An 11335-nucleotide genomic window follows, 5' to 3' on the forward strand; every position below is an offset into this window, starting at 1 on the left:
TTTTCTTGAGTTTTGTGTGACTGAAGTTTTCAAGTTTTGGGTGATATCATGATGGATGAAGGAATAAGGAGTAAGAAGAGCCTAAACTTGGGGATGCCCCATGGCACCCCAAGTTATTATCCAAAGAGGAACAAGCAACTAAGCTTGGGGATGCCCCGAGTGGCATCCCCTCCTTCTTCTAACGACTGATACGTCTCCAACGTATCTATAATCTTTGATTGTTCCATGCAGTTATATTATCATTCTTGGATGTTTTATAATCATTTTATAGTCATTTTATATCATTTTTTGGTACTAACCTATTGACATAGTGCCAAGTTCCAGTTGTTGTTGTTTTGCATGTTTTTTACATCGCGGGAAATTAATACCAAACAGAGTCCAAATTCAGCGAAACTTTTTCTGGATTTTTTTGGACCAGAAGACATCCAGTGGGCCGAAGAAGCACCTGGGGGCTGCTCAGAGGGGAGCACAATCCACCAGGGCGCGCCTCGCCTCCAGGCGCGCCCTGGTGGGTTGTGCCCACCTCGGGTGCCCCCGGACCGCCTCTTTGCTCTATAAATACCCCAATATTCCAGAAACCCTAGGAGAGTCGATGAAAATCAATTCCAGCCGCCGCAAGTTCCAGAACCACCAGATCCAATCTAGACACCATCACGCAGGGGTTCATCATGTCCATAGGTGCCTCTCCGATGATGCGTGAGTAGTTATTTGTAGACCTACGGGTCCGTAGTTAGTAGCTAGATGGCTTCCTCTCTCTCGTTTGATTCTCAATACAATGGTCTCTTGGAGATCCATATGATGTAACTCTTTTTGCGGTGTGTTTGTTGGGATCGAATGAACTTTGAGTTTATGATCAAATCTATTTTTTTTATCCATGAAAGTTATTTGAGTCTTCTTTGATATCTTATATGCATGATTGCTTATAGCCTCCTATTTCTTCTTTAATATTTGTGCTTTGTTTGGCCAACTTGATCTATTTATCTTGCAATGGGAAGAGGTGCTTTGTGATGGGTTCGATCTTATGATGCTTGATCCCAGTGACAGAAGGGGAACAGACACGTATGTATCATTGCCATTAAGGATAACAAGATGGGGTCTATTTCTACATAAATAGATCTTGTCTACATCATGTCATCGTTCTTATTGCATTACTCCGTTTCTCCATGAACTTAATACACTAGATGCATGCTGGATAGCGGTCGATGTGTGGAGTAATAGTAATAGATGCAGGCAGGAGTCGGTCTACTAATCTTGGACGTGATGCCTATATAATGATCATTGCCTGGATATCGTCATGATTATTTGAAGTTCTATCAATTGCCCAACAGTAATTTGATTACCTATCGTTTGCAATTTTTCTCGAGAGAAGCCACTAGTGAAACCTACGGCCCCCGGGTCTCTTCTTTAATATATTTGCCTTTGCAATCTATTTTATTTGCTTTATTTTTAGATCTATTAAACCAAAAATACAAAAATACCTTGCCGCACTTTATTTTATTTGCCGTTCGATCTATCAATTTATTAAACTTTCTCCCATCCACGTGCCAATTTCGGGCGCTGTTACCCGAAAGCGATTGACAACCCCTTTAACGCATTGGGTTGCGAGTATTTGATATTTGTGTGCAGGTGTTGTTTACGTAGTGTTGCATGATTCTCCTACTGGTTCGATAACCTTGGTCTCATCACTGAGGGAAATACCTACCGTCGTTGTGCTGCATTGGTGACCCACAATTATAGGGGATTAATTGTAGCTCTTTTCGATAAGTAAGAGTGTCAAACCCAACAAGGAGCAGAAGGAAATGACAAGTGGTTTTCAGCAAGGTAATGTCTGCAAGTGCTGAAATTGTAAGTAGCAGAGTAGTTTGATAGCAAGATAATTTGTAACGAGTAAGTAACGATAGTAGTAACAAAAGTGCAGCAAGGTAGCCCAATCCTTTTGAGGCAAAGGACAGGCCAAAACGGTCTCTTATGATAAGCAAAGCGTTCTTGAGGGTACACGGGAATTTCATCTAGTCACTTTCACCATGTTGGTTCGATTTGTGTTCGCTACTTTGATAATTTAACATGTGGGTGGACCGGTGCTTAGGTGTTGTTCTTACTTGAACAAACCTCCTACTTATGATTAACCCTCTGATGTCTACTACACAAATTTATTCTTGTAGACACGTGTTGGGCCTCCAAGCGCAGAGTTTTGTAGGACAGTAGAAATTTCCCCTCAAGTGGATGACCTAAGGTTTATCAATCCGTGAGAGGTGTAGGATGAAGATGGTCTCTCTCAAACGACCCTGCATTCAAATACAAGAAATCTCTTGTGTCCTCAACACACCCAATACAATGGTAATTTGTATAGGTGCACCAGTTCGGCAAAGAGATGGTGATAAAAGTGTAGTATTGATGGTAGAAATATATTTTTATAATCTGAATAAATAAAAATATCAAGGTAGCAAATAGTAAACAGGCGCAAAAATGGTATTACAATGCTTGAAAATGAGGCCTAGGGTCCGTACTTTCGCTAGTGCAATCTCCCAACAGTGCTAACATAGTTGGATCATATGAATAAATTGTTTGTAGGGTACGAAACCACCTCAAAGCTATTCTTTCCGTTTGATCTATTCAAGAGTTCGTACTAAAATAACACAAAGCTATTCTTTCCGTTCGATCTATCCTAGAGTTCGTACTAAAATAACACCAAAGAAAATTCAGATTCATAATATTCAATCCAACACAAAGAACTTCAAGGAGTGCCCCAAGATTTTTACCAGAGAAACAAAGACAAGAACGTGCATCAACCCCTATGCATAGATTACCCCAATCGAAGGAAATATGCCCTAGAGGCAATAATAAAGTTATTATTTATTTCCTTATATCACGATAAATGCTTATTATTCATGCTAGAATTGTATTAACCGGAAACATGATACATGTGTGAATACATAGACAAACAGAGTGTCACTAGTATGCCTCTACTTGACTAGCTCGTTGATCAAAGATGGTTATGTTTCCTAGCTATAGACAAAGAGTTGTCATTTGATTAACGGGATCAAATTATTAGGAGAATGATGTGATTGACTTGACCCATTCCGTTAGCTTAACGCTCGATCGTTTAGTATGTTGCTATTGCTTTCTTCATGACTTATACATGTTCCTATGACTATGAGATTATGCAACTCCCGTTTACCGGAGGAACACTTTGTGTGCTACCTAACGTCACAACGTAACTGGGTGATTATAAAGGTGCTCTACATGTGTCTCCGAAGGTACTTGTTGGGTTGGCGTATTTCGAGATTAGGATTTGTCACTCCGATTGTCGGAGAGGTATCTCTGGGCCCACTCGGTAATGCACATCACTTAAGCCTTGCAAGCATTGCAACTAATGAGTTAGTTGCGGGATGATGCATTACGGAACGAGTAAAGAGACTTGCCGGTAATGAGATTGAACTAGGTATTGAGATACCGACGATCGAATCTCGGGCAAGTAACATACCGATGACAAAGGGAACAACGTATGTTGTTATGCGGTTTGACCGATAAAGATCTTCATAGAATATGTGGGAGCCAATATGAGCAACCAGGTTCCGCTATTGGTTATTGACCGGAGACATGTCTCGGTCATGCCTACATAGTTCTCGAACCCGTAGGGTCCGCACGCTTAAGGTTTGATGATGGTTATATTATGAGTTTATGTATTTTCATGTACCGAAGGTAGTTCGGAGACCCGGATGTGATCACGGACATTACGAGGAGTCTCGAAATGGTCGAGCCGTAAAGATAGATATATTGGACGACTATATTTGCATATCGGAATGGTTCCGGGTGAGATCGGGATAATACCGAAGCACCGGGAAGTTATCGGAACCCCCGGGAGGTATATGGGCCTTAATGGGCTTTAGTGGAAAGGAGCGGAAAGGAGCAAGGGAGGGGGTGCGCCCCCCCAAGCCCAATCCGAATTGGGATGGGGGCCGGCCCCCCCTTTCCATCCTCCCTCCTTCCCCTTCCTTCCCTCTCCCTCTCCAAATAGGAAAAGGAGGAATCCTACTCCCGGTGGGAGTAGGACTCCCCCCTTGGGCGCGCCTCCTCCCCTTGGCCGACCCTCTCCTCCCCCTTTATATACGGAGGAGAGGGGCACCCCATAGACACAACAATTGATCTCTTTGATCTTTTAGCCGTGTGCGGTGCCCCTCTCGACCATAGTCCACCTCGATAATATCGTAGCGGTGCTTAGGCGAAGCCCTGCGTCGGTAGAACATCATCATCGTCACCACACCGTCGTGCTGACGGAACTCTCCCTCAAAGCTCGGCTGGATCGGAGTTCGAGGGACTTCATCGAGTTGAACATGTGCTGAACTCGGAGGTGCCGTGCGTTCGGTACTTGATCGGTCGGATCGTGAAGACGTACGACTACATCAAGCGCGTTGTGCTAACACTTCCGCTTTCGGTCTACGAGGGTACGTGGACACACTCTCCCCTCTCGTTGCTATGCATCGCCATGATCTTGTGTGTGCGTAGGAATTTTTTTGAAATTACTACGTTCCCCAACAGTGGCATCCGATCCAGGTTTTATGCGTTGATGTTAGTTATATGCACGAGTAGAACACAAGTGAGTTGTGGGCGATACAAGTCATACTTCTTACTAGCATGTCTTACTTTGGTTCGGCAGTATTGTTGGATGAAGCGGCCCGGACCGACATTATGCGTACGCTTACGCGAGACTGGTTCTACCGACGTGCTTTGCACACAGGTGGCTGGCGGGTGTCAGTTTCTCCAACTTTAGTTGAACCGAGTGTGGCTGCGCCCGGTCCTTGAGATGGTTAAAACAGCACTAACTTGACGAGCTATCGTTGTGGTTTTGATGCGTAGGTAAGAACGGTTCTTGCTCAGCCCGTAGCAGCCACGTAAAACTTGCAACAACAAAGTAGAGGACGTCTAACTTGTTTTTGCAGGGCATGTTGTGATGTGATATGGTCAAGGCATGATGCTATATTTTATTGTATGAGATGATCATGTTTTGTAACCGAGTTATCGGCAACTGGCGGAAGCCATATGGTTGTCGATTTATTGTATGCAATGCAATCACCCTGTAATTGCTTTACTTTATCACTAAGCGGTAGCGATAGTCATAGAAGCAATAGTTGGCGAGACGACAACGATGCTACGATGGAGATCAAGGTGTCGCGCCGGTGACGATGGTGATCATGACGGTGCTTCGGAGATGGAGATCACAAGCACAAGATGGTGATGGCCATATCATATCACTTATATTGATTGCATGTGATGTTTATCTTTTATGCATCTTATCTTGCTTTGATTGACGGTAGCATTATAAGATGATCTCTCACTAAATTTCAAGATAAAAGTGTTCTCCCTGAGTATGCACCGTTGCCGAAGTTCGTCGTGCCCAGACACCACGTGATGATCGGGTGTGATAAGCTCTACGTCCATCTACAACGGGTGCAAGCCAGTTTTTGCACACGCAGAATACTCAGGTTAAACTTGACGAGCCTAGCATATGCAGATATGGCCTCGGAACACTGAGACCGAAAGGTCGAGCGTGAATCATATAGTTGATATGATCAACATAGTGATGTTCACCATTGAAAACTACTCCATTTCACGTGATGATCGGTTATGGTTTAGTTGATTTGGATCACGTGATCACTTAGATGATTAGAGGGATGTCTATCTAAGTGGGAGTTCTTAAGTAATATGATTAATTGAACTTAAATTTATCATGAACTTAGTACCTGATAGTATTTTGCATGTCTATGTTTGTTGTAGATAGATGGCTCGTGCTGTTGTTCCGTTGAATTTTAATGCGTTCCTTGAGAAAGCAAAGTTGAAAGATGATGGTAGCAATTACACGGACTGGGTCCGTAACTTGAGGATTATCCTCATTGCTGCACAGAAGAATTACGTCCTGGAAGCACCGCTAGGTGCCAAAACTGCTGCAGGAGCAACACCAGATGTTATGAACGTCTGGCAGAGCAAAGCTGATGACTACTCGATAGTTCAGTGTGCCATGCTTTACGACTTAGAACCGGGACTTCAACGACGTTTTGAACGTCATGGAGCATATGAGATGTTCCATGAGTTGAAGTTAATATTTCAAGCAAATGCCCGGATTGAGAGATATGAAGTCTCCAATAAGTTCTACATATGCAAGATGGAGGAGAATAGTTCTGTTAGTGAGCATATACTCAGAATGTCTGGGTATAACAATCACTTGATTCAACTGGGAGTTAATCGTCCGGATGATAGCGTCATTGACAGAATTCTTCAATCACTGCCACCAAGCTACAAGAGCTTCGTGATGAACTATAACATGCAAGGGATGGATAAGACGATTCCCGAGCTCTTCGCAATGCTAAAGGCTGCGGAGGTAGAAATCAAGAAGGAGCATCATGTGTTGATGGTCAATAAGACCGCCAGTTTCAAGAAAAAGGTCAAAGGGAAGAAGAAGGGGAACTTCAAGAAGAACAGCAAACAAGTTGCTGCTCAGGAGAACAAACCCAAGTCTGGACCTAAGCCTGAGACTGAGTGCTTCTACTACAAGCAGTCTGGTCACTGGAAGTGGAACTGCCCCAAGTATTTGGCGGATAAGAAGGATGGCAAGGTGAACAAAGGTATATGTGATATACATGTTATTGATGTGTACCTTACCAGAGCTCGCAGTAGCACCTAGGTATTTGATACTGGTTCTGTTGCTAACATTTGCAACTCGAAACAGGGACTACGGATTAAGCGGACACTGGCTAAGGACGAGGTGACGATGCGCGTGGGAAACGGTTCCAAAGTCGGTGTGATTGCCGTCAGCACGCTACCTCTACATCTACCTTGTTATTTGGTGCCAGCGTTGAGCATGAACATTATATCTGGATCTTGTTTGATGCGACACGGTTATTCATTTAAATCAAAGAATAATGGTTGTTCTATTTATATGAGTAATATCTTTTATGGTCATGCACCCTTGAAGAGTGGTCTATTTTTGATGAATCTCGATAGTAGTGATACAAATATTCATAATGTTGAAGCCAAAAGATGCAGAGTTGATAATGATAGTGCAACTTATTTGTGGCACTGTCGTTTGGGTCATATTGGTGAAAAACGCATAAAGAAACTTCATACTGATGGACTTTTGGAATCACTTGATTATGAATCACTTGGTACTTGCGAACCATGCCTCATGGGCAAAATGACTAAAACGCCATTCTCCGGAACTATGGAGCGAGCAACTGATTTGTTGGAGATCATACATACTGATGTATGTGGTCCAATGAATGTTGAGGCTCGCAGCGGGTATCGTTATTTTCTCACCTTCACAGATGATTTAAGCAGATATGGGTATATCTACTTAATGAAACATAAGTCTGAAACATTTGAAAAGTTCAAAGAATTCAGAGTGAAGTTGAAAATCATCGTAACAAGAAAATAGAGTTTCTGTGATCTGATCGTGGAGGAGAATATTTGAGTTACGAGTTTGGTCTACATTTGAAACAATGCGGAATAGTTTCGCAACTCACGCCACCCGGAACACCACAGCGTAATGGTGTGTCCGAACGTCGTAATCGTACTTTACTAGATATGGTGCGATCTATGATGTCTCTTACTGATTTACCGCTATTGTTTTGGGGTTATGCTTTAGAGACGGCCGCATTCACGTTAAATAGGGCACCATCAAAATCCGTTGAGATGACGCCTTATGAACTATGGTTTGGCAAGAAACCAAAGTTGTCGTTTCTTAAAGTTTGGGGCTGCGATGCTTATGTGAAAAAGCTTCAACCTGATAAGCTCGAACCCAAGTTGTAGAAATGTGTCTTCATAGGATACCCAAAGGAAACTGTTGGGTACACCTTCTATCACAGATCCGAAGGCAAGACATTCGTTGCCAAGAATGGATCCTTTCTAGAGAAGGAGTTTCTCTCAAAAGAAGTGAGTGGGAGGAAAGTAGAACTTGATGAGGTAACTGTACCTGCTCCCTTATTGGAAAGTAGTTCATCACATAAACCGGTTCCTGTGACGTCTATACCAATTAGTGAGGAAGTTAATGATGATGATCATGAAACTTCAGATCAAGTTGTTACTGAACCTCGTAGGTCAACCAGAGTAAGATCTGCACCAGAGTGGTACGGTAATCCTGTTCTGGAGGTTATGTTACTAGACCATGACGAACCTACGAACTATGAAGAAGCGATGGTGAGCCCAGATTCCGCAAAATGGCTTGAGGCCATGAAATCCGAGATGGGATCCATGTATGAGAACAAAGTGTGGACTTTGGTTGACTTGCTCGATGATAGGCAAGCCATCAAGAATAAATGGATCTTCAGGAAGAAGACTGACGTTGACGGTAATGTTACTTTCTATAAAGCTCGACTTGTTGCAAAAAGGTTTTCGACAAGTTCAAGGGATTGACTACGATGAGACCTTCTCACCTGTAGCGGTGCTTAAGTCTGTCCGAATCATGTTAGCAATTGCCACATTTTACGATTATGAAATTTGGCAAATGGATGTCAAAACTGCATTCCTGAATGGATTTCTCGAAGAAGAGTTGTATATGATGCAACCGGAAGGTTTTATCGATCCAAAGGGAGCTAACAAAGTGTGCAAGCTCCAGCGATCCATTTATGGACTGGTGCAAGCCTCTCAGAGTTGGAATAAACGTTTTGATAGTGTGATCAAAGCATATGGTTTTATACAGACTTTTGGAGAAGCCTGTATTTACAAGAAAGTGAGTGGGAGCTCTGTAGCATTTCTGATATTATATGTGGATGACATATTATTGATTGGAAATGATGTAGAATTTCTGGATAGCATAAAAGGATATTTGAATAAGAGTTTTTCAATGAAGGACCTCGGTGAAGCTGCTTATATATTGGGCATCAAGATCTATAGAGATAGATCAAGACGCTTAATAGGACTTTCACAAAGCACATACCTTGACAAAGTTTTGTAGAAGTTCAAAATGGATCAAGCAAAGAAAGGGTTCTTGCCTGTGTTACAAGGTGTGAAGTTGAGTAAGACTCAATGCCCGACCACTGCAGAGGATAGAGAGAAAATGAAAGGTGTTCCCTATGCTTCAGCCATAGGCTCTATCATGTATGCAATGTTGTGTACCAGACCTGATGTGTGCCTTGCTATTAGTTTAGCAGGGAGGTACCAAAGTAATCCAGGAGTGGATCACTGGACAGCGGTCAAGAACATCCTAAAATACTTGAGAAGGACTAAGGATATGTTTCTCGTTTATGGAGGTGACAAAGAGCTCGTCGTAAATGGTTGCATCGATGCAAGCTTTGACACTGATCCGGACGATTCTAAATCGCAAACCGGATACGTGTTTATATTAAACGGTGGAGCTGTCAGTTGGTGCAGTTCTAAACAAAGCGTCGTAGCGGGATCTACATGTGAAGCAGAGCACATAGCTGCTTCGGAAGCAGCAAACGAAGGAGTCTGGATGAAGGAGTTCATATCCGATCTAGGTGTCATACCTAGTGCATCGGGTCCAATGAAAATCTTTTGTGACAATACTGGTGCAATTGCTTTAGCAAAGGAATCCAGATTTCACAAGAGAACCAAACACATCAAGAGACGCTTCAACTCCATCCAGGATCAAGTCCAGGTGGGAGGCATAGAGATTTGCAAGATACATACGGATCTGAATGTTGCAGACCCGTTGAATAAGCCTCTTCCATAAGCAAAACATGATCAGCACCAAGGCTCCATGGGTGTTAGAATCATTACTGTGTAATCTAGATTATTGACTCTAGTGCAAGTGGACTGAAGGAAATATGCCCTAGAGGCAATAATAAAGTTATTATTTATTTCCTTATATCATGATAAATGTTTATTATTCATGCTAGAATTATATTAACCGGAAACATGATACATGTGTGAATACATAGACAAACAGAGTGTCACTAGTATGCCTCTACTTGACTAGCTCGTTGATAAAAGATGTTTATGTTTCCTAGCCATAGACAAAGAGTTGTCATTTGATTAACGAGATCACATCATTAGGAGAATGATGTGATTGACTTGACCCATTCCGTTAGCTTAGCACTCGATCATTTAGTATGTTGTTATTGCTTTCTTCATGACTTATACATGTTCCTATGACTATGAGATTATGCAACTCCCGTTTATTGGAGGAACACTTTGTGTGCTACCAAACGTCACAACATAACTGGGTGATTATAAAGGTGCTCTACAGGTGTCTCCGAAGGTACTTGTTGGGTTGGCGTATTTCGAGATTAGGATTTGTCACTCCGATTGTCGGAGAGGTATCCCTGGGCCCACTCGGTAATGCACATCACTTAAGCCTTGCAAGCATTGCAACTAATGAGTTAGTTGCGGGATGATGTATTACGGAACAAGTAAACAGACTTGCCGGTAACGAGATTGAACTAGGTATTGAGATACCGACGATCGAATCTCGGGCAAGTAACATACCGATGACAAAGGGAACAACGTATGTTGTTATGCGGTTTGACCGATAAAGATCTTCGTAGAATATGTGGGAGCCAATATGAGGATCCAGGTTCCGCTATTGGTTATTGACCGGAGACATGTCTCGGTCATGTCTACATAGTTCTCGAACCCATAGGGTCCGCACGCTTAAACTTCGATGACGGTTATATTATGAGTTTATGTATTTTGATGTACCGAAGGTAGTTCGGAGTCCCGGATGTGATCACGGACATTACGAGGAGTCTCTAAATGGTCGAGACGTAAAGATTGATATATTGGACGACTATATTTGGATACCGGAATGGTTCCGGGTGAGATCGGGATAATACCGGAGCACCGGGAGGTTATCGAAACCCCCCGGGAGGTATATGGGCCTTAATGGGCTTTAGTGGAAAGGAGGGGAAAGGAGCAAGGGAGGCCCCCCCAAGCCCAATCCGAATTGGGAGGGGGGCCGCCCCCCCTTCCTTCCTCCCTCCTTCCTCTTCCTTCCCTCTCCCTCTCCAAATAGGAAAAGGAGGAATCCTACTCCCGGTGGGAGTAGGACTCCCCCCTTGGGCGCGCCTCCTCCCCTTGGCCGGCCCTCTCCTCCCCCCTTTATATACGGAGGAGAGGGGCACCCCATAGACACAACAATTGATCTCTTTGATCTTTTAGCCGTGTGCGGTGCCCCTCTCCACCATAGTCCACCTCGATAATATCGTAGCGGTGCTTAGGCGAAGCCCTGCGTCGGTAGAACATCATCATCATCACCACGCCATCATGCTGACAGAACTCTCCCTCAAAGCTCGGTTGGATCGGAGTTCGAGGGACATCATCGAGTTGAACGTGTGCTGAACTCGGAGGTGTCGTGCGTTCGGTACTTGATTAGTCAGATCGT

This window comes from Aegilops tauschii, chromosome 1, assembly GCF_002575655.3.
Source record: "Aegilops tauschii subsp. strangulata cultivar AL8/78 chromosome 1, Aet v6.0, whole genome shotgun sequence".
Classification (NCBI taxonomy): domain Eukaryota; kingdom Viridiplantae; phylum Streptophyta; class Magnoliopsida; order Poales; family Poaceae; genus Aegilops; species Aegilops tauschii.